Raw genomic sequence first — 24,115 nt, 5'->3', positions numbered from 1 at the left:
GTCAGCTGACTGCACAAGGCGTCTGGTGACTGGACCGGGAAGGGAGGGGCGGGGGGAGGAAGAGCGGAATGTCTCGGCTGCGCCTGCGCAGGATCTGTCTTCTGTCTTCACCCCCTTCCTCCTCTCAGCGCCCCCGCTCCTTGCGTGGCTGTTCCTTCGCTAGTTCGGTTGTGGTAGCTGCCCCGGTATGTCGTTTTTGCTATAATCCCTCGCTTTACAATATACGCGCCTTAAGGTCGGGAGAGGAAGAGCCAAGCCAAACACAAAGAGGTTCCCTTATTTTGCACTCTTCTTTACTCTCCCCTTTCTGGAATTTTCTTTGGCACTCAAATATATTAGGGGGCACGTTAGAAAAATTCTTACCAGGCTCAGGGGATAGAGTGTGGATTGGGAATAGGGACACATGGGGACAGATATGCCACTTACGCTCTGTGATTTGGAGGAGGATGCTTTCCTCCTGTCTGAACCTCAGTTCAAAGAACGAGGTGGACTATTTGCCATAAATATTTGATGAATGCCTGCCATGATCCTAGACCACTGTACGTACTGAGGAACTAGAGAGCCAGACAGAGTCCCTGGTGGAGTGCACAGTTGATGAACAACAACAACAAAAAAAAAAACATTAAAATAAATAGGAAATGGCAAACTGATACAGTAATGGAAAGAAAATGCAGAGTGCTCTAAGAAGACGGGCATGAGGGCTTTCCAAGGAAGTGGCATTTAAAATGAGATCAGAGGGGCGCCTTGCTGGCTCAGTTGGCTAAGCGTCCGACTTTGGCTCAGGTCATGGTCTCACGGTTTGTGAGTTCAAGCCCCACCTCCGGCTTTGTGCTAACAGCTCAGAGCCTGGAGCCTGCTTCAGATTCTGTGTCTTCCCCCGCCCCTCCCATGCTCATGCTCTGTCTCTGTTTCTCAATAATAAATAAACGTTAAAAAAAAATTAGAATGATATCAGAAGAGTGAGAAGTTAACCAGGAAAGAATTGGTGGGTGGGGTGGGGGTGGGAAGAGGAGTTAGGGTTGATTAGTGGAAAAGAACCAGCATGTCTGGATTTGGTGGGAGCAACTTGGCACAGAGATACCTCCCACCACAAATTGGTAGTTAGGAAGCCAGTAGTTGAGTTTACAACATGAATGGTATTGCCCTAACACTTGACTGGTTCTGACAGCAACTCTAAAGTAATGTTATTAACCCCTTTCTATAACCAGACTGAAGCTCAGGGAGGTTAAGTAACTTGCCCAAAGTCACTCCCCTATTAACTGTCAGATGGGATCAGATGGGATATTTGAATCCAACCAGGCCTGCAAAGTGGAACATCTGATCCACTGTGCTCTGCAGGAATCTTGTGGGCTGTGGGAAGGACCAGATGGTCTCCTGGAGCCACCAAGCACAGGGAACATAAAATAACGCCAGAACTTTTTGATAGAAGCATCTCTGCTCTCTAGGAGGAGCTGGATTCATGGTTCGGGACATTGTTCACTGGATTAACGTTAGAGACAGGGTTGGAAAGAAAGCTAAAATCCAGAACATCTAAGAACCAGCATTTGACTGGTCTCTGGGACTTTAAGTCCAGTCATTGATTTCCTGGAAAGATTTGTCATTTTCAGTGTTCTAGGAAAATGTAATTCATTGAATCAACAGAGGACAATACATGCTTCTAAGGGTGGCAAGAGGATTAAGAGATGGTGGTAGCCAAAAAGTGGAAATAACCTAAATGCCTATCAAGTGACGAGTAGGTAAACAAAATGTGGCTTACCCATCGATGGAATATTATTTGATCATAAAAAGGAGTAAAGTACTGATACATGCTGCAATACGGGTCGACCTTAGTAACATGCTAAGTGAAAGGATCTGGGCACAAAAGACCACATATTGTGCAGGTCTGCTTATCTGAAGTGTTCAGAATAGACAAATCTTATAGAGACAGAAAGTAGGTTAGTGGCTACCCAGGAGCTGGGGGGGGGGCGGGGGGAGGGGGGAGAGGGAACAAGGAGTGAGGGCTCACTGGCAAGGGGGTTCTTTTTTGGGATCATGGAAATGTTATGGAATAAGGTAGTGGACAGCTGCACACCCTTGTGAATATACTCAAAATACCAAATTGTCTACTTTAAAACGGTAAATGGTACAGTGTGTGAATTATGTCACAATAAAGCTGTTACGAAGAGAGAGAGAAATGATTATAATGATGGAGGTGAAGCTTTTGCACGGTTTCTAGTCTGTCATCAATGCCAGGAGATGGAAGCTGTTGTTTTTATCTGGCTAGGGGGTAATTGTTTGATTTACAAATCTGGTCCTCCAGTTAACAAAAGCCTTCACATGAGGGTTCCTCTAACAGCCAGCTTCCTGAAAGCATCGAAATTTCTACACATTCCAGAATTTTTTTTTTGCTTGCAACATTTCAAAAGTTTATTGTATAAAGAGAACAGTACTAGACAAGCCATCCACTGAAATTTTCAGACTAGTGTATGTTTTCTGGTTATCTGAGTGGGTGTTTGTTGTCAGAACTTGGGTACTCTGGGAAGATGTCCTGAAATAACTAGGAAATGAGGGTGAAGCAATTGCCCTCCAGAGAAAGCCCTGAAGTCTTAAGCCAGCAGTCCAGAGCAAAGATTCGCAAAGTCATCTGAGGGACACAGAGTGGATCCCAGGCTTTGAACCCCTGATGTGCGGCTGTATTATCACATCTTTTTTTTTTCCATTTTATTTATTTGAGAGAGAGAAAGCAAGTGGGGGAGAGGGGCAGAGGGAAAGAGAGAGACAGAGAGAATCTTAAGCAGGCTCCACACTCAGTGCATAGCCTGACACTAGATTCGATCCCACGATCCTGGGATCATGACCTGAGCTGAAACCAAGAGTCTACGTTCAACCGACTGAGCCACCCAGGCACCTGAAATGTATCAGCACATCCAAGAAAAGACTGTGCCCATTCTGATATGTGGCTGTTCAAACACAAGTCAGAAACAAGGTGAAGGAGCAATAATGACCTTTACGGGTCCCAAGTCAGCAACAAGGGAAGTGTGACCTCTCATTGCCTCGCCTAAGGAAACTAGACAGTTGGGTTCAAATCCCAGCTCTGACATTTATCTGTGAGCCTCAGACTCCTCATATGTTAAAAATGGAGTTAATGATAGTATAATAGGGTTATTGTGAGAGTTGAACTCGTTAATTCATGGAACTAGCTTTGAATGTACTCACTACTCATAATAACATAGGTATCTCAATCCCTGTGACCGCGACTTCTCAAAGAAAGGTAATCAGTGAGCCTTTTGTTTTTATCTATCAACCTGGTGTACTTAGTTAATGGAAGTTCACCTCAGACAAAGTGACTGCTCTAGAGAGACTTTGCAGGACCAGTGCTTATGGCTGAACAGGTTGTTCACCGCACAAGGAAGTGAGACTATGCTAAAAACCAGCTCATGCTCCACCCACTCTCCCCACAGAGAGCACCTTTCTCTAATTCATTCAAAGGCTCCATGTGGCCAACTAGTAGTCCTGTCACAAAATCCAGGGTGGGGGGCCTGACTTGCCTCATGGGAAACTCATAAAGGAACTAAATGCCCCACCCTACCTCCACTCCCACATAGGGCCTCCTATGAGACAGGTTCTTGGTCTCTGCATATACATTTTCCACCTTGGAATGCTGATGACTAATAGTTAATCCTTACTCTTCCTTGATTTACACTGAAAATAATTCTAGGGGTGCCTGGGTGCCTCAGTTGGTTAAGTGTCTGACCCTTGATTTCAGCTCACGCCATGATCTCACAGGAACCCCACATCGGCCCTGCACTGACAGGTGCTTGGGATTCTCTCTTTCCTTCTGTCTCTGGACCTACCCCGCTCATGCTCTCTTTCTCTCAGAATAAATAAACATTAAAAAAAAATTTAAAGTGGGGCGCCTGGGTGGCTCAGTCAGTTAAGCATCCGACTTCCCCTCAGGTCATGATCTCACAGTCCGTGAGTTCGAGCCCCACGTCAGGATCTGTGCTGACAGCTCAGAGCCTGGAGACTGCTTCAGATTCTGTGTCTCCCTCTCTCTCTGCCCCTCCCCTGCTCATGCTCTGTCTCTCTCTGTCTCAAAAATAAATAAAAACATTTTGGGGCGCCTAGGTGGCGCAGTCGGTTAAGCGTCCGACTTCAGCCAGGTCACGATCTCACGGTCCGGGAGTTCGAGCCCCGCATCGGGCTCTGGGCTGATAGCTCAGAGCCTGGAGCCTGTTTCCGATTCTGTGTCTCCCTCTCTCTCTGCCCCTCCCCCGTTCATGCTCTGTCTCTCTCTGTCCCAAAAATAAATAAACGTTGAAAAAAAAAAAATTAAAAAAAAAAACATTTAAAAAAAAATTAAAGAAAATAATCCTAAAGAAACTAAGATTCTATTCTCAAATTTTACTGGTGTTATAGAGAGAATATTTATCCTCCAGTGAACCCAGGTGCTGTGTATTGCTGTGATAGTTACAGGGTTCAGGATACATCAACCAAAAATATGACACCTGGACATATTGACTATTTTAAACTGAAAGAATTTGAGAATCAGCACGTGCAGGAAGGATTCTTTGGCCTTCCCTTAAAGCAGGTCATGAGACTCTCATGTAAAAAATGTCTTCCCTATTTCCAGAGGAAAGGAACATCCTTATCTGCAAGGACCCCAAGAGGCTTCAAGAGAAATCAGGACGAATAGGCCTTGCTAAGTTTCCTCAAGTTTCCTCCTCTTAGCTCATACCCCTTTTGTCCTAACACATTTTCCATGACTTCCCACACTTCATCAAACAAGTGTAAAAATACTCAGTTTGAAGCACTTCCTCTGGTCTTCATTTCCTTATGAAGGCTCCCATGTCACATAGAACTTACCTTAAATAAATTTGGATGCTTTTCTCTTGTAAATCTGTCTTTTGTTATAAAGACCCAGCCAAAAACCTAAGTTGGGTAGAAGAAAGATATTTCTCCTCCCTTACAATAGCATTTACTTGCTATTTCCATCTCTTCACAGACACAGATCTAGGATCTGCCTGGGTAACATTTATTTCTCTGCTTTCCCAGGAGCTAAGAAGCAGGCCTGGAAAGCAGGTCAAGGAACAAAGCATTGCAAATTATTCCTAGAAATTAACTACAAATGAGTCTGAACAAAGTCAGGACAAAAAGATATTAATAGAGACACTCTTCATTAATTCATTCATTTATTAAAAAGTGTTTATTGAGCACCTGGTTTGTGCCAGCCTTCAGCAAGCTACTGTATTTGAGCAAAACAGACACATTCTTTGTCCTCCTGGAGCTTGGAGTTAATGAGGGAGACAGCCAGACAAAAATGCCCACCAATGAATACATAATATTTAACTGAGTTAGATGCTCTGCAGTCAGGCTATCCAATATGGGAGACACTAGCCACATGTGGCTATAGGGAAATTGAAATGTGGCTAGTCTTTTTTTTTAATTAAATTTTTTTTTTTAACATTTATTTCTTTTTGAGAGGGGGAGAGGCAGAGAAAGGGAGACAGAGGATCTGAAGCAGGCTCCATGCTGTGAGTGCAGAGCTCAATGGGGGCTCGAATCCACGAACGTGAGCTTGTGACCTGAGCCAAAATCAAGAGTTGCTTAACCGACAGTGAAATGTGGCTAGTCTGAATTGAAATATGCTCTCAGAATAAAATATATAACACATCTCAGTCTTTGCACCAAAAAATGTAAAATACCTCATTAATAATTTTTTTATTGATGGTAGACTCAATAATATTTCAAATACACTGGGATAAATAAAATGTCTTATTAAAATTAATTTCACCGCCTTATACCCATTAGGGAGGCTACTATAAAAAATAATGAGTGTTAGCAAGGATGAAAAGAAATGAGAACCCATGTGTGATGTTGGTGGGGATATAAAATGGTGCAGCTGCTGTGGAAAATAGTATGGTAGTTTGTTCAAAAATGAAAAGTGAAATTATCATGTGATCCAGCAATTCTGTTTCTGGGCAGATAACCCCAAAGCAGGGTCTTGAAGAAATATTTGCACATCCATGTTCATAGCACTACTCATAATAGCCGCAATGTGGAAGAAACCCAGGTGTCCCTGAAGGGAAGAACAAACCATACAAAGGAAAGAAATGCTGACACCTGCCACAACGTGGGCGAGGCTTGAGGACATTATTAAGTGAAATAAGTCAGTAAAAAAAGACAGATACTGTATGATTCCATTTATGGGAGGTACGTAGAGTCGTCAAACTCCTAGAGACAGAAAGTAGAATGGTAGTTGCCGGAGACTGGGGGAGAGGAGAGTGGGGTGTGGTTTAACGGGTCGACAGTTTGGGCTTTGCAGAATGAAACAGGTCTGGGGATTGACTGCACAACAATGTGAATGTACTCAACACCACTGAGCTGTGCACTTGAAAATGGCTAGGATGGTATGTTTTATGTGTATTTCACGGCAATTAAAACTTTTTAAATTAAAAAAAACAAAAACCTTGAATTTCACCTCTTCTTTTTACTTTTTCAAATTTGCCAAGAGGACCATTTAATATCACACGTGTGGCTCACATTGTATTTCCATTGGTGCTGCTCTAAAGGAAAAGAATTTTGACCTCCATGGATTTTTGTTTTGTTTTTTGTTTTTTTAAAAGAATATTCACTAAAGTAGTTATGCTCAAAATGTAATAGCGCATTACATGTTGTGTTTGTGAAACCATTTCTGTTAACAATGTTTATAACCAAAAATTTCGATAGATTACAGATTTATTTAATAGTACTTGTCAGACACACAGTTGATAACCTTGAGGTGAAAATACATCAAAGGCATATATATACAGTTATAGGAGTTCTTATTGCACATGTATCATGGAAGATACATTTATTTACCACTTTTTACATATTCTAGATGACATTCAAATGAAGATAGTTGCTTCAAAGTGGTTGATAAACTTCTGGTGGTTGACGGGTCTCTGGCAATTTTTAACTAAGGAACCTAGTCTGTACCGAAAAGGTAAAGGTAACCAGAAAAGCTTGAAGTGTCTAAACCCGGGTGGGGTTGAAGTCAGGAGGGGTGGAGAGTTTTTGAGGCAGAGAAAACAACTTGGGCAACAGTTTTTAGACAAAAGAGAGCATGGAAAAATTCCAGAAAGAGCAATGGAGACTGGAATGCCCAGCTAGAGAGGTAAGAAGGCCCAGAGATGAGTCCAGAGGGGCAGACAGGGGCCAGATCATGTAGGGCCTGGAGGTCTTGCTAAGAATTTTCATCTTTATCTGGAAAACAGTGGGAAGCCAGCAGAGAGGTGACAAGGATGCATTTGTCTTTGGAAAAAAAATTACTCTTGCTGCATCTGTGTGTGTATGTGTGAGTAGTTTGTTGTGTTTTTTTTTTATCATTTTTTATTATTTTTTTAAATTTAATGTTTATTTTATTTTTTTAAGAGCGAGAGAAGAGAGAGAGCCCGAGCCAGGGAGGGGCAAAGGGAGACAGGGAGAGAGAATCCCAAGCAGACTCCACACTGTCGACAGAGAGCCTGGTGTGGGGCTCAATCTCACAGACTGTGAGATCATGACCTGAACTGAAATCAAGAGTCGGATGCTTAATCAACTGAGTCAGCCAGGTGCCCCTAAGATTTTATTTTTAAGTAATCTCTACAACCAATATGGGGCTCAAACTCACGACCCCAAGATCAAGAGTCACATATTCCACTGAGTGAGCCAGCCAGGTGCCCCTCTTTTTATCTTTTAAACAAGTGAGGCATAATATATAATTAAATATAGCTTAAGTTTTATATATTTTTTCAATGAAATTGACAATGTTAAATTTTCTCTGAGTCCTGTGATCCTGGAAAACAGCAACAGTTCAAAAGTCTCCCTAACCTTTGTTTTCTAAAATCCCCCCATCTTTGTGTGTTCCTAGAAATGACTTACCCAAAAGGACCACTCTTCCCCATACAATTTATTTATCTATTTATTTATTATAACGTTTATTTATTTTCGAGAGAGAGACAGAGAGACAGAGTGTAAGCAGGGGAGGGGCAGAGAGAGAGAGGGAGACACAGACACCAAAGCAGGCTCCAGGCTCTGAGCTGTGAGCACAGAGCCCAACAGGGAGCTTGAACTCACGAACCGCAAGATCATGACTTGAGCCAAAATCAGACGCTTAATTGACTGAGCCACCCAGGCGCCCCTTTCCCATACAATTTACATAAGGCTCCCTGGACACTCGTTGTCATGACTACCACAAATTCACAGATGACTCCCTTGTTTACTTAACAAAACCAACCACCAACGACCCTGGACTTCCCATTTTTTGCCTCAGGAGCGATTAAGATTAGAATTGTTTTGGGGCACCTGGGTGGCTCAGTCGGTTGAGTGTCCGACTTCAGCTCAGGTCACGATCTCACCACTGGTGAGTTCGAGCCCCGCGTTGGGCTCTGTGCTGACGGCTCAGAGCCTGGAGCCTGCATCCGATTCTGTGTCTCCCTCTCTCTCTCTCTCTCTCTCTCTCTCTCTCTCTCTCTCTCTGTCTCTCTCTCTCTCTGCCCCTCCCCTGCTCATACTCTGTCTCTGTCTCTCTCTCAAAAATAAATAAACATTCCCCTCCCCTGTTCATGCTCTGTCTCTCTCTGTCCCAAAAATAAAAATAAACGTTGAAAAAAAAAAATTTAAAAAAAATAAAAATAAAAATAAACATTAAAAAATTAAAAAAAAAAAAAAAAAAGATTAGAATTGTTTGTCCCTCCAAAACCAGCCAGACACAGAGATAAACACTTCCTGTTCAGCTAGCTGAGACTTCCTCTGATTGCAAAACAATTCTAGCTCTACATCACCCTACCTGGAACTTGTGTGCTCCTCCCTATAAGTCGAAGGTAAAGCCACCCTGCCAACACACCTTGACCTTCACACCTGGATGCCTCTCCCTGCTGTGATAACCTGAACAAAAATATCTCCATAATTCCCCTGTGCATTTTTGTCTCTGACAAGATCTTTCCAGGAAATACATTCATAAACCAGAACTTCAGTCGAACATACCATTCATTGAGCATCTTCTCCGTGCAAAGCACTTTGTGGGGCTCTACATCGTGGGATGGATAAATCTGCCAGGAGCAATACACAATTACTTCTTAAGTAAATTGTTATCCCCACCATTTTCTATACAACAACCTTTCGAAAGTGGTATCTTCAGAAAGGCGTTATTATCTCTGTTTTCTTAGCCTTGCTTTTGTCTTCTGTAAAATGAAAATAATAGTCCTACCCTACAGGAATGTTGCAGGGGTGGGGTTGGGTGGTCAATGAGATAATGCAGGAAGTGTTGGCCTTTTATTTTTTTTAATCTTTATTTTTGAGAGAGAGAGAGCGTGAACAGGGGAGGGGCAGAGAGAGAGGGAGACACAGAATCTGTAGCAGGCTCCAGGCTCTGAGCTGTCAGCACAGGGCCTGATGCAGGGCTTGGACTCACAGAGCACGAGATCATGACCTGAGCTGAAGTTGGACACAACCAACTGAGCCACCCAGGTGCCCCAAAACGTTGGCCTGTTATTATGGGCTACGTTGGGAAGGCAGTCTGGTCTTCTGAAAGGAGAGGTCATTGTCTACAAGAAGATGCCCGATCACACTGTGTCTGCCACTCTCTCAGCTCACTTATGAGCCAAGTGGCCAGAAGGCAGACCCTTTTACACAGGTGGTCATGCTTTTGCTCACATAACCCTGCAACCCTGATGTAGCAGCAACTGTCATTGCCCCATCCAGTTTCCTGTGACCTTTTAGGGGGCTCTAGCCCATTTCCAGCAGTCAGTATCTGCATGTCTCAGCCTGAAGACTTTTTCTAACCCCCTTCTTCCGATGTGCAGAGCCAGCTGAAAGTGACCAGGAATTGACATCCCCAGGGAGCAACCCTCACCCAGTGGCACTAGGGAGTTGGTGTATGGATATCTGTTTTCTCTCGACCTTTGAGTGGAATAATTCTGGGGCAAATGTTTTGTGTTGGATTTTCCCTAGGGAATTAACGACAGTCTCCCACCACAATCGCTGGCTCAATAATGTTCCTCCCCTTCCTTGCGTCACTTCTGTATTCCCCTACCAATCTGCCCCCCTGCACCTTCCCAATGAAATCTTGGGCTTAAAACATTGCTTCAAGGTCTGCTTCCCAGAGAACCCACACTAACCATCAGGTTCAACTGATGAGACAAGGATTGAGCCTTGATCCAAGATAGCCACCAACCGTGGGCCGGAACTCCACTGTGTGCATGATTATGACTAAGCAAAGCAACTGGATTCTTTTTCTCAGGGATCAGAGAAGAAAGAAACGAAAGGGGGAAAAAGGAAACAGCAACAGAGGAGCTGGATCCCGTGAGTGGTGGCCTGTGGCATCCTGAGCGAGGCTGGTGGTGGCTCCACCAGCCCCAGTGATGTGCTTTCCTGGGTACATGCATGTCTCTGTGCAGTTTTATGCCAGCTTCCACCACCTGAGTCAAAGCATGGTGATGCTCACAGTTCCAGGAGGTGCAATTCACACAGACGTCAGGGCTAGGTGGTGCCAAGTTCAGATCTGTGTGGTCTTCAGCAAATGGCCTAGTGCCTCTGAGCCTCAGTTTTCTCAGTGTTAAATGGGGTAATACTAACATCCTCTTAGGTGTGTGTGAGGATTAAATAAATAGATGCTAAGCAACCTGGTCCATAGTTCATTGTCAGTAATAGCTTCATCCCTTACCTGAGATCTTCTACAGGTACTGGCATCTACAAGTAGTTCCTGTCTTCTGGTCACCATGGCGACCCTAGACAAGCTCATAAATATCCACTAATGAAGCAGAGATATTTTCACTTTTCCCTGCTGTGTGTGTCTGTGTCTCGGATAGATTAAAAACTCCCAGAGGAGTCACATTTTAGAGTATGCAGTCTGGCCATTCATAATCCACATCATCTACTGTGATACGGGCAAAAACCATCAACTAGGAAAAATAGAAAAAGTTCAATTCAATATTCCCTGAGCACAAAATTGCCTCTATATTTCTGATGGTTTAGGGAACACCTAGAGAGTGGGAATGAGAACAATTTTGGGTTGGTTTTAGAAGAAAGAAGAGCCTTTGGTCAATTGGTGTCATTCAACAGACCATCAAGTAAGGTGCCTGCCTTGATGCCTTTCCTTCAAACTTCCCTTTGGGTTTGTCATTAATTTTGATTCCTCTTGAGCACCTGATCATACCAGGTCCTGAGCTAAGCATGAGGGTCTCAGATATGAAACTAGCCTTGGAACTGACCCAAGGAGCTCACCATCAGCAATACCATTTTCCTTCTTCATAAGATAAAGGTCTTGGACCAAGAGATTTTTAAATCCCTTCTCACCTTGAAATTCTGTGATTTTCATGACTATGAGGTCAATTCTAGGAAGAAGGCCTGTACAGAAAGGCTTTACTTGAAGATAAAGATGAGAGTGAGAGAGAATGGAAATACCATGGATTTTTGCAAAGAATCTAAAGTATTACCAAAATCTGGGGCACCTGGGGGGCTCAGTCGGTTAAGCATCCAACTTCAGCTCAGGTCATGATCTCATGATTTGTGGGTTAGAACCTCGAGTCAGGCTCTGTGCTGACAGCTCAGAGCCTGGAGCCTGTTTCAGATTCTGTGTCTCCCTCTCTCTCTGCTCCTCCCCCTCTCATGCTCTGTCTCTCTGTGTCTCTCAAAAATGAATAAATGTTAAACAATTGTAAAGTATTACCACAATCTTTCCATAAGTTTAAAAGACTGTCACGCAACTGGGACCCAAGTGTGTGAATAAGCTGCCTCCACTGTTGAGATTCAGAATGTCTGGGCCAGACATCTGTAGTGAGTTCAGCTTTAACACTTGTTTTGAAATGTGAATTTGTTCCTATGCCATGGATGCACTGGAGAATACTTTAAGCATAATACAGATGTTTATTTCATCCACAAGAAACGCCAGGTGCAAGCAGAACCATCCTGAACCAACTTCGTAGTGTCAAATAAAACACAAATCTGGACCGAGACAAGGAGACGCTTTATTTGATAGGTTTTTGCAATGGTGGCAGACGGACAACTACAGTAGGAAAAACTCTCCCACTGGGAGATCTGCAATGCTTTCAAAAATTAAGTGAGGGGCACCTGGGTGGCTCAGCTGGTTAGGCATCTGACTCTGGCTCAGGTCATGATCACGGTTCGTGAGTTCGAGTCCCAAGTCGGGCTCTCTGCTAATAGCTCAGAGCCTAAAGCCTGCTTCCAATTCTGTGTCTCCCTCTCTTTCTGCCCCTCCCCTGATCATGCTCTGTCCCTCTCTCTCTCTTCAAAAATAAATAAATATTTTTTAAAAATTAGAAAAAAAAGATTAAGTGAAAGGATTTTTCTTTTATGGAGAGAATTAATCAAGGCCTGAAAGAACCAACCATGGAGAGAAGGGCATGATCAGACAGAGTAGCTCAGAGGATTCCACTTTTTGAGGGTGGACCAACAAAGCTCAGACACCTAGGGGAAGGAGAGAAAGCTTAACCCAAGTTTGGGTAACAAGCATTTTGTTCCAATGGATCAGTGGGACAAAACAACTCAGCTAATCATTTCTAAAGCAAAAAGGGAATTTGGAGGGTCTGTGTCCTTGCCGCAGGTTAACAAAGGGTCATCCGGGAGTCTTCTCTAAGTCACATGAGGAGGGTGGTTCTTTGCAGTGAGCTGTTTCTGGAACACCGAAAGGAGAAGGGGGTTCTCTCGTCATCCCTGTTTCCCAGGATCGTAGGACTCCAGTTAAATTCAACACTGTTGGCAGGATTACACAAAATGCACGCAAGCATACGCTTCAAACATCGCCAGCTGCCTCAGCTCTCCCCCAGATCAGGGTTACAGCTGCCCCTCTGGCTTCAGATAACCCCCTCCCACCACTTGACCATTACTCGCAAGCTTTCCCTCACTTGTATAAGCCAACTTCAGGTCTTCCTCAAGGTAAGGGGCCATGCGTCGTGTGGCATTCATGTATTTCTTAACAACGTAATATATGCAAGACTGTGACATCGTTTCTATCAGGTTCCTTTCTTTTTATTAATGTGTCCCTGCAAAAGCTTTTGAGCATTGGGCCCTAAGCCCATTTTCGCTATTGGCCCTGGGGTTTGCACTTGCACTGCCTTTTATAGCACCGGGATTTTCAGGAGCACACGTCATGTGACGGCAGAACTGACTGTACCGGCAGTGGGTCCCCAAGGAGCTTCCTACGAGAGAGAGCACCCCCTGAACAATGCTCTTGAGTGAAGCACATTCCAGGGAACGCGGGTCTCCCACATTCTCTGTGGCACAGATGCAGTCTTGCCGTGCTCCGCTCGGCAGTGAAGGGTTTGTCTCCAGACAGGGGGTGGGGTGGAGGGATGGCAAGCTGAGATCCAGGGCTACCCCTGCCTGACAAGCCCACGGCTCTGTCTGCTCGGAGGGAGTTCCTGAACCTGCCTGTGAAAAAGCAGGAGAGTTTTTCATTGCATTTGGAATTGGAGGGAGTTAATTACATGAACAAGAGTGTATCTTAAACACCAAAATGAGACCCTACTAATGACCTAAAGAAGCGCTTCCAAACCTTACAGAAAAAGATGATATTTATTAATCACTCGTGGCCCAAGGCAACTGGTGAGGAGATCTGACTACCCCAGAAACCCACCCAGGCTGCTCTGAGGGTTCAGGGGGTCCAGTGTCCCTGTACCTTCAGAGGCCGGTGTGCCATGGACGGCTTTGACCCAAGGAGAGGGTAAAACTGAAGAATCTCACAAAAAGTGAAATCATGGGACCACCACTCAATGGGAAAGGGGAAGAGAGGAAGGGAAGGAGAGGTATACGGCAGTTTTTAAGCTCCTACTGGAAGAAATAAAGCTGTTTCTGTATTAAGGTTACCACACATCCCTGGGGCACCTGGATGGCTCGGTCAGTTGAACATCCGACTTCAGCTCAGGTCATGATCTCACAGTTTGTGGGCTCGAGCCCCACGTTGGGCTTTGTGCTATCAGTTCAGAGCCCGGAGCCTGCTTCGGATTCTGTGTCTCCCTCTCTCTCTGCTCCTCCCCCACTCGCACTCTGTCTTTCCCTGTCTCTCAAAAAATGAATAAATGTTAAAAAAAAAAATATTAAGGTTGCCACACACCCCAATGTACCCAGGGTAGTCCTGGTTAATGTGACCCCTCTTATTCTCAAAGGGTTCCACTCATCCTATTCATATTCCAACAAAGTTGACACTCCTTAATAAATATTTGGTCAAACTGTGGTATAGTAAGAAATATGTCTGGTCTTTGTCCCTGGGATCTAGCATAGAGAGCCTAAAACCCTTGCAATTTCCTGAGTGATAGGAGCATCTTTTATTATCCATAATGCCCCCTTTTCAAACACAGCTGAGTTTATGCTAATAAGGTGAGGCTTGGTGGGCCCCTAGAGAGCTTCCGGATGGAGACTGGTCCCCAGAGACACCAGCCATATGATTATAGGGTTGGAACTTTCAGCCTGGGACCCCCTCGGGTTGGAAAAAGAGAGGGAAAGAGAGAGGGGCTGCCGATTGAGTTCAATCACCAATGGATGATTAATCAATCATACTTACAAAGTGGAACTTCCATTAAAACCCCAACGTGGTGAGATTTGGGAGCCTCTGGGTTGGTGAACATATCTACGTGCCAGGAGGGTGGCAATCCGCACCCACCAGACTTGTGACTGGTGTCTGAAGAGAAGTCAATCTCATGAGACTGAACCCTGAAACTTACGGAGTCTAGCTCTGGGTAGTTAATGTCAGAATAAGACTGAAATATTGGACACCCAGTTGCTGACAGAGAATTAGAGACCGCCATTTCAAGTTCTCATTCTAACCCCTTCTAGAAGACCCAAAGTCTCAGACAAAGGGTTTGACATCTGAGTGGCAGATGTCAAATCGAAAATCGCCCTTCCCCCTCAGCAACAGCAACAGTGATCCTGGGGTCACGTGTCTCCCTGAGATGCATCAAGGCTCCATGTTGCACACGTCCTCAGGCACCACTCACCATGTTTCATGTGAAGGTGTGGACTCCATCTTCTTTAGCTCCTAGGAAGGAGGAAATCAAGGTCACATTTCTGGCACCCTCTCTATCTGATCACTCCTGACTCTGCCATCTCTTCATGATTTTCTTTTCCCTGCTCAGGTAGTAGATGAGAAGTTTTGCAAACCAGCTGGCTAAATAGATGTCTAATTGTGCAACAAAATGCCAGTGCCCTGGGCACCTGGGTGGCTTAGTCGGTGGAGCACCGACTCTGGCTCAAGTCATGATCTCATGGGGTTCCCTGCTGTCAGGACAGAGCTTGCTTCAGATCCTCTGTTGCCCTGTCTCTCTGCATCTCCCCCACTCGTGCTCTCTCTATCTCAAAAATAAATAAACATTTAAAAAAAACGCCAATGCCCTTTGTGGCAAACATCCCACCTAAAGCCTTGTGCTTGTCTTAGTCTTAGGGAGGGAACAAGAGGGTCTCCCTGACCAAATGCTACACCGTCCACAAAGCCAACCACATCCACCTCCCTCAGTCCCCTTCTTCTATCTCTTGGAGAGGGTGTGGATCTATCCCATTCCATCTTTTCTCAGTAAGATTTGTGAGGACTTGCATACTCCGAGGAGGACACATATCTACTATCATGGCAAGTGACATTGTTAACACATCTGCCACAGAGTCCTGCTCACAGGGAAGAGGGCTGAAGCTAATCAGGTCTCTTAGGAAGCATATGTGAGACTCTACAGAGGCCTCCAAGAAACATTAGGTGGGACATCACTGAGCTCTGGGGTCCTGCATTAAAAATTGAATTACCCAGGGCAGCTGGGTGGCTCAGTTGGTTGAGCATCCAACTTCGGCTCAGGTCATGATCTCACGGTCTGTGAGTTTGAGCCCCATGTCGGGCATGCTGCTGTCAGCACAGAGCCTGCTTCAGATCCTCTGTCCCCCTCTCTCTGCCCCTTGCCCGCTTGCTCTCTCTCAAAAATAAATAAACATTTAAAAATTGAATTACCCATTCGTTCATATACATATTTGTGTGTTCATTCAACAAATATTTATTGAGCACGTGCCTGTGTTAGGCACCAGTAATCGCAATCTAATCTAATGAAAGAGAAAGGAGAGGTAATCTTTTTGGCCTGGCCCAAGGTTGTTACCTCCTTCCAGCTTTCCTCAATCTATCCTTCACCTCCAGCTAGAGTAGATCCCCTCTTTTTCTGAGCCCTGGTGGTGGACCAGGACCTGTTAAAGACCTGCGACTGTTCACTTACAGCCCTTCAGAATGCTTTTTGGCTACAAATAACGGGAAACCCATCCAGCTGTGGCTTAAATAAAGCAGACGCTACTGTACTTCATAAGACTAGGAGTCTGAGAATCCAGGGTAGGTCAAAGGTCAATGAAATCCTTCAAGAGCCCAGTCTCTTCCTAACTTATAGCTCCTCCTTCCTAAGTTGCTAGGGTTTTTGTTTTGTTTTGTTTTGTTTTCTGTTTTTTGGCTTTTTCCATTTTCATGCATCATCTCAAGGTCACACTATGGCATAGCAGTTATATATAAGTCCTCAAACCAACATCTCACTGAAGAAAGAACTGGCACAAACAACAAGGTTTTTCCTTCAGAGGCTCTGCCTTTTTTCTAGGAAGGGAGGACCCCAAGCACACCTCCCCTCTGATCTCTTTGGCCAGAACTGGAGCCAGAAACACTCACGATGAGGGATGACATTGCCCGGGCTGCCTTAGACATACGGTGACTCACCCCTGGGACTTACTACATCCCAGGGAGAAGGGTGGAAAGTGGGGAAAGCCACTGGGCTTGGAATGGCCAACCTTGACCAGTCAGCCCCTCAGTGCCCCTGAGTCTGCAATGTCTGCACCCTTCTTGCCGACATCCCAAGTGCAAGCCCCTCCTCTCTTCCCCCTCCCAGGAATACGGCCCTTCCCATAAGCTGCTGGAGCCACCCCGTAAATGTTTGTGAGTAAAAGACAACCAAATCAAACCAAAACAAAGTTTGGTGCTATGGAAGGTATGGAGAGAAGAATTTGGAAGAAGAGTATTTCATAGACTTAGTGAACAAATAGAACCCATAGACCAATAGCTCTTTGCCAGAAGACCATGAATGAGTGTTCCATGAACCCCGGAAACTATAGGAACGATTTTACATAAATGTGTATATGAAGGTTGGGTAAGGTGTGTCCTTGGTTTCTATGGAATCCCGAAAATTTCTGCAACCACCAAGTCTTGGAAGCCCCGCCTCAAATGGCCTGCGGCAACACTCTCCAATTACCCAGGGGCACACCAGGAGCCAGGGTCTTACAAGGAAGGTAACCCAACTGGGCAGAGCACCCAAGCATCCAGTACACTGGAATCTTACCACTTCTCTTCCCATGGTCACAGACTCCAGCTGTTCTATTTTAAGAGGCCGGTCCAAAGGGTGTTATTATTCTGTCTTCCAGCACCGTCTGAGAAGAGTCTCTCACCATGACTCACCACCATCCTCCCCTGAACAATGGCCTGTGGGCTCCATCACTCACTCTTGCTGACACACCGGACTGGAAAGAGCTGATTCTAAGTGAGCGGTTGTGTGGGTATATGGAATACTGAGGGCAGGGGCAGAGGGAGGAAGGTGGGCTGGAGGTAGAGGCAGTACTCACCATCCAGACTTACCGCAACCCTGGGGAAGGGAACGGAAATTTATTTATAGATGCTGGAGGCTGGTGACCTACCCGTTAAGTTCCAAGTGGCCTCTGATGGCCCAAAGTGTATACACAGAAGGGGGGGATCCGAAAGAAGCCCCTCTTCTCTCCTCCGTCAGTGGGCAGCTCCTTCCCACCTATCAGGATGGAGAACAGGCTGCTGCTGAGTCGGCTTTGGGAGGCTGAGTGAGCTAATTGGAGGATAGCACCCACCCCCATAATTCAGAGTGAGACGAGACACAGAAGAGTTTCCCCTGTTCAGCCTCTCTGGTTTGCACCCTGGTTAAGCCCTGATCTTGTAACACTATCTTGGGAAACATGTCTGGTTCTCAGGTGGTTTCCTTAAAGGGAAAGTTACAAGGCTGGTTTTTACTATTCCCAACAGCCTCTGATCACATGAAAGTAACTCTGGGAAGGATCTAGAGAGGCCAGGAGGAGAGACACCTTGGGGGACTAATGAGAGGCTTCCAAGAAGAGGAAAGAGTCAGACTCTGGCCTCTGAACATCTCATACCTATGGTTGTCAACATGGCTGCCCCTAGAATCAGAAAGATTTGTCAACATCAGGATTGCTTACTCCTTACCTACTGACTCAGAATCTTGCAGAGGATGGGACGGGCACCTGGACTTTTCGAAAGCTCTCCATGAAACTCTGAAGCAGCTGGTGCTGGAGGTCCAAGATCTGAGCCAACCCAGATCTGCTCCACTGCCTGTATAGGAGATGCCCATTCGAGGGCAGTCCCCACTTCAAAAGGAAAGAAAAGGCCTTCTGAAGCCAGAATCTCTCAAAACAATGGGGTCCAGACCTCAGCCAGGTCCTCTGAGGGCAGCGGATCTCCTGTTTCTAGCTCCTCCAAGCTCGCACGCATGTGTCACCCTGCACTGCCAGCACCCCCTCCCCCCCAAGAGGCATCATTCCCAGAGCCACAAGTCTATGGAGATCCTGACTGGCAATACCTCTGTCATCTAGCGGCTGACAGACACAATACCAGAAACAGTGCACTTATTATCACTGGAGAAAAAAAAAAAATTGAATGGGATTTCGAATAACCACGGAATGGCTCACACAGTGCTCAGGAATTCATTATCAAAGTTGGCTCCGCTCCTCTCAGACGTGCCTTTGGCACTCTTGGTTCTGAAACTTGCACTCCTAGATGGAGGCTGGGGCTGCAGAAAGCAGGCACCCGAGATGACGTGGGGAAGGGAAGGGTTCAGAAGTGGGCTGGGTGGTGGTTGCCTAGGGGAAAAGCACGATATCCACTGGAATTGTTCAGTTACAATGGCAGAGTCTGTGTGGTTTCAGAAAAAAAAGGATATTTCTGAGCATTGATGAAAGCGCCCAGAGTTATAGCTAAGGAATCTTTCTCCAGCTCCCGGTTCTGCTTTCCTCTTCGGGGGCTTCGATCTTGGCCAGGCCCACCCAATATGGCGGCAGAGACAGTCCCTGTGGCTCCAGGTGGATGGGCTGCCAGCATAGCCTCTCCAGGAAAGCACTTCTCTTTGTCCTAGAACATCCAGCATAAGGCTGAGGGTGGGATCTCATTGGCAGCTGTGTCTTCTAGACATTTCGGAGCAAAGCACAGTGGCTGGGCCTGGAGCTGAAAGGAAAGTTCAGCTCCACTCAAACCACATGAATTGGCAGGATGGCAATGGCTTCTTAAGGGAAACTTAAGGTGCTGTCATAAAAAGTCGGGGGAGCAGATGCTGGGAAGACATGCAGGAACTCTTCCCAGACACCATAGCAGGAATGAAAAGTGCTTGCTCTGCCTTCTCTCACATGCTGTGCTCATCTCTACTATAGATTTTTCTAGATGGCCATTTCTTTACTCTTCTGCACCGGTTATGTGCTTTGGGGGAGCAGCTGTGACGCCTATCATCCTCACCCTAGTAGCTCGACACCTACTATGGAGTAGATGCTTAATAAATCCTAGTGGAATGATGTAAATAGCACAGAACTGAGATTTAAAAATCCTGGGTCTTTGTCTTGATTCTGCCCCTAACTTAATTGTAGACTTTGAGCAGCAACTTCTCGTCCTTGGGCCTCTTTCAGAGAGACTAGTTGAGGGTTTGGCAAACTTTCTTTGCAGAGGGCCAGATAGTCAATATTTTGTGCTTTGTGCGCCATGGGGTTCCCAACGACTCAGCTCTTCCGATGACGCACAACCGCAGAAAAAGGCAATATGTAAATAAGCGGGCATTGCTGTGTTCCAATAACATTTTATTAACAAAAAGGCAATAGCCCAAATTTGGCTCTCTGGCCCTAGCTTGCCACCTGTCTGGTAGATGCTTTTTTCTTTCCTTTGTCTATTGCTGTGTGATAGTCCGCTCAAAAGTTCAGCAGCTTAAACAAACAGCAATCATTTATTTTGCCCGCGCATCTGCAATCTGGGAGACTCGTAAGGTACACCTCATCTCCGCTCCAGGCATTTTCAGCTGAAGAAGCTCCATGGAGGCTGAAGGACCCACTTCCAAGATGGTTCACTCCCATGGTTGGCAAGTTGGCGCTGGCTGTCATCTGGGAACTCGTGTGGGGCTGTTGACCAGGGACTTCATACTGCTCCATGTGTGCTTCTCCATGGGGCTGCTGGGGCCCCAAAAGTTGTTCTCATCCAACAGATGAGAAGAAGAAGCTGTCAGAGTCGTAAGGCCTGAGTTCAGAAGCTGGCACGGTGGTGTGGTGGACTATTGGCCCAGTAGCCACAGAGCCTGGCCAGATTCAAGTGGAGAACACAGAGTTGCCACCTGTCAATGGGAAGAATGTCAAAGAATTTGTAGCCACATACAGTCTACCACGCTGAATGCTAAGGGCTCTGCTAGTTAAGATGTCCCATGGTTTGAAGGCTCAGTCTGACCTTGGATTCCAGGAACAACTGTCCAGTTCCCTAAACTGATTCTCTAAGAGCATCACCATACCCCATACCTGAATCCCTCAGGTCCCTTGACCTTTATAATGTCCCTGCAATCCCTCTTCTCCGTCCCCACCGCCACCACCCAGAGCAGCCTGAATGTTGCAGTGAGCTCTTAACTAGTCTCTTGGTTCCCAGGCTATCCATCTGCTGCCAGCGTCATCCTCCTAAAGCATTCAGTGCTTGCCTATCAAATCGCTAGGGACTCCCTCCTGCCACATTGGGCTCCATTTTCTTTCCCAGCCTTACTTCTGAATACTTCTTTCAAGCTGAAAAGCCACATCCTTTGCCTGAAATTTCTAATTCTCTCTTCCACCCTTCTTACTATTGAAATAACCCAGCTTTTTATTTTTTTAATTTTGTTTAATGTTTATTTATTTTTGAGAGAGAGAGAGAGAGACAGACCATGAGCAGGGGAGGGGGCAGAGAGAGAGAGAGGGAGACACAGAATCCAAAGCAGGCTCCAGGCTGTGAGCTGTCAGCAGAGTCCGATGTAGGGCTCGAACCCACAAACCGCGAGATCGTGACCTGAACAGAAGTAGGACACTTAACCAACTGAGCCACCCAGGCGCCCCGAGACTCAGCTCTAATGCCACCACCTCCATGAAGCATTCCCTTAATCCTTTCCTCCCCTCCCAACTGGTTAGGATGCCCTCACTCTGCACCCAGGGACCCCAGTATTTCCTTTGGCCATAGCAACTATCACACGGTGCTCATGGCACTTAAAAAAAAGTCCATTTTCCACTAGACTCTTATCTCTTCGAGGGCAGAGATTTGAGCTTTTTCTCTTATAATGCCAATGCCTGGCACAGAGCCTGGCATATAGCTGGCATTCAGCAAATGTTTATTGGATGGATAAATGTTTGCTCATTACTTTTTAGGCAATTTTGAAAAACAGAATAGTAAACCTTAGAAGGCAAATAACACACTGGGGAAAAAAACAAACAGTTGTTATAGATATGATAAAGAGCTAATCTATCTATATTACAAAGATCCTTTATAAACCAATAAGGAAAAACTTAACCTCAGAGGACCTTAGGCTAAAAACACAAACAGAAAAGAATAAACACAAATGGCCAATAAACACACGGAAAAAACGTCCATCAAAGCCTTACAAATTAAACCCTATGCCACTTTATGTTTCATATTAGGAAGCACAAAAAAATGGCAATACTGGCTTGTAATTAGGTTATGAGGAAGGGAGCGCTTTCATCCACTGCTGATGGAATATTCTTAAGCTCATTGTCACACGTTCTAAAAGTCTTTTAAATGTGCAGCCCCTCATAACCAACCATTCTACTTCTAGAATTTTAATTCCAAGGAGTTAATTAGTAATACGCCTGCATCTTCACATACAGGTCCCATTAATTCCTCATTATTTTCTGATTGATTGTTCAGCCTCTAAGAACACACTGACATTACAGTCACGGGAACGGATAGTATCTTACCACTGATGGTATCATACCAATCTGGGGCCAAGAACAGAAACTCCCCTAGTCTGGTTATTGGACACCAGCCTGGGGAAAGCATTTCGAGGGCTGTTATAACTTATAGTTGGTCATGACTTATATAGGGTCAATAAATTCCATCATCTGCAGTGCCAGTTGGAAAATACCCAACAATTACTTGAAAGATCAGTTTGGGAGGGGAATTCTGCCTTGGCAACTAGAAAGGAAAAGTATTTATTGAGCACCTTCTGTGTGCCAAGAAGTTACTTACATGACTTCAATTTAGCTCTTTTTGGGCAGCCGTGATTATCCTATTTTACTGATAGAAAAACTAAGATACAGGACGCCTGGGTGTCTCAGTCAGTTAGTGTCCGACTTCGGCCCAGGTTATGATCTCATGGTCCATGAGTTCGAGCCCGCATTGGGTTTTGTGCTGACAGCTCAGAGCCTGGAGCCTGTGTCAGATTCTTTGTCTGCCTCTCTCTCTGTCCCTCCCCTGCTCACACTCTCTCTGTCTCAAAAATAAATTAAAAAAAAAGAAAAAGAAAAAGAAAGAAAGAAAGAGAAAAACTAAGATACAGTGTAAGGAGACAAACTAATGTATGAACCAGGCATCCCCCCCCCCCTCCAAAGCCCATGAAAATTGTACCTAGAATAATCCTTAAGAAAGTAGTGCTTGGACATGCTGTTATTTATGCAAAGGAGATTGAGCATAGCCATTCTGGTTGCTCTTCATTAAATTTCATTGAGTGAAATATTGTCCAACATCCACGTTCCATAGCCTCAAATATTCTCCTGGGTACATAATAATAACCTATCATTCACATGGGAAGGAAATAATCTGATTCTGAGCAGGACAGAGTGGAACAGACCGCTGAATGGATTCTCACTTGGAGCGTCTTCTTTTAAGTAAATTCTCAGTCAACATACCTGAGCATATTGTGATAATTGCCTAAGGACAGACTGCCCTGCCCTGGCAGCTTAGAAATTCCTCTGAAATTATTCCTTTTTGCACATTCTGAGAAATAAACACACAAGCCCCAAATGCGCATTTGCATCCACATGATAAGCTAATAATGATTACTTGGCTGATGCCTCACCCCTCCTCCAGAACCATAGTGTTTTTTCATGCCTCCAAGGAGCCTTGTGGTGAATGTACAGAACCTGGCCCAGGGTCTGTGACTGGGGTCCGCAGCAGAGAGGAGGGACAGGAAACCATCAGACTATTGGAAATGACTAATGGGGTCTTTTGTTTTAGTGCTGTTATTGTTTTGCGGGGATTGGTTCAATTCTCGGTTAAGCTTCTCAAAAATACTTGGGTTTGGGGCGCCTGGGTGGCTCAGTTGGTTAAGCATCCACCTTCGGCTTAAGTCATGATCTCACAGTCCGTTAGTTCAAGCCCCCAATTAGGCTCTGTGCTGACAGCTCAGAGCCTGGAGCCAGCTTCAGATTCTGTGTCTCCCTCTCTCTCTGCTTCTCCCCCACTTGCACTCTGTCTCTGTCTCTCTCTCTCTCTCTCTCTCTCTCTCAAAAAAAAAAAAAAGTATTTTTTTTTTTTTTTTAATATTTGGATCTGGTTTCTTGGAGGTTCAACAAATATATGTAGTCAATTGTGGATTTTTTTTCCTTTGGCTTAGTTGTTTGTTAAGGTATGTTTTGGTTGCTTTAAGTTCAAATACCTGCTTTGAAGTTCCGATGAAAGATGAAATTATACACAAGCATACACTCAGCAATAAAGCCAAGGAATATGATTGTAACCATTCAGAATGAAATCAAATTGTACCGCTCACATCAGCTGTCTTCTTTTATCCTTTTTATTCTTGCCTATCACCATTCTACAGATGGGGGGGTTTATTGTTAAAAAAAAAAAGTTAACTGACTTGCGGCTTGTGTAATATATCCAATGATTCTCAGTCTCCTTGTGCGAGGAGATGCCTTTGAAAACTGGAGTTTGGGGCAGACCACATGGTGGGAAAAGACTTAAAATGTAGTAATTATGATACGATGGCTGCCAGAATGGGAGAGCATTCTAGAGCATCATTAAAGAGATAGTCAAGGAGGACCTGGGTGGCTCAGTCGGTTAAGGGTCCGACTTCAGCTCAGGTCATGATCTCACAGATTGTGGGTTCAAGCCCCGCATCAG

The 24,115-nt window shown here is 45.1% G+C and overlaps 1 long non-coding RNA gene across 1 annotated transcript; it reads left to right on the top strand.

The window, feature by feature from the left end:
* Positions 1-58: 58 nt before the first annotated feature.
* Positions 59-23,761, top strand: LOC147575013 (uncharacterized). Its single transcript, XR_015242975.1, has 3 exons — positions 59-185; positions 17,380-17,495; positions 18,005-23,761. It is a non-coding gene; the product is annotated as an uncharacterized LOC147575013 (long non-coding RNA).
* Positions 23,762-24,115: the final 354 nt, after the last annotated feature.

This window comes from Puma concolor, chromosome D4 (assembly GCF_028749965.1).
Source record: "Puma concolor isolate L17-30 chromosome D4, mPumCon1.1.hap2, whole genome shotgun sequence".
NCBI lineage: Eukaryota > Metazoa > Chordata > Mammalia > Carnivora > Felidae > Puma > Puma concolor.
This window is presented reverse-complemented; position numbering and strand designations above follow the sequence as displayed.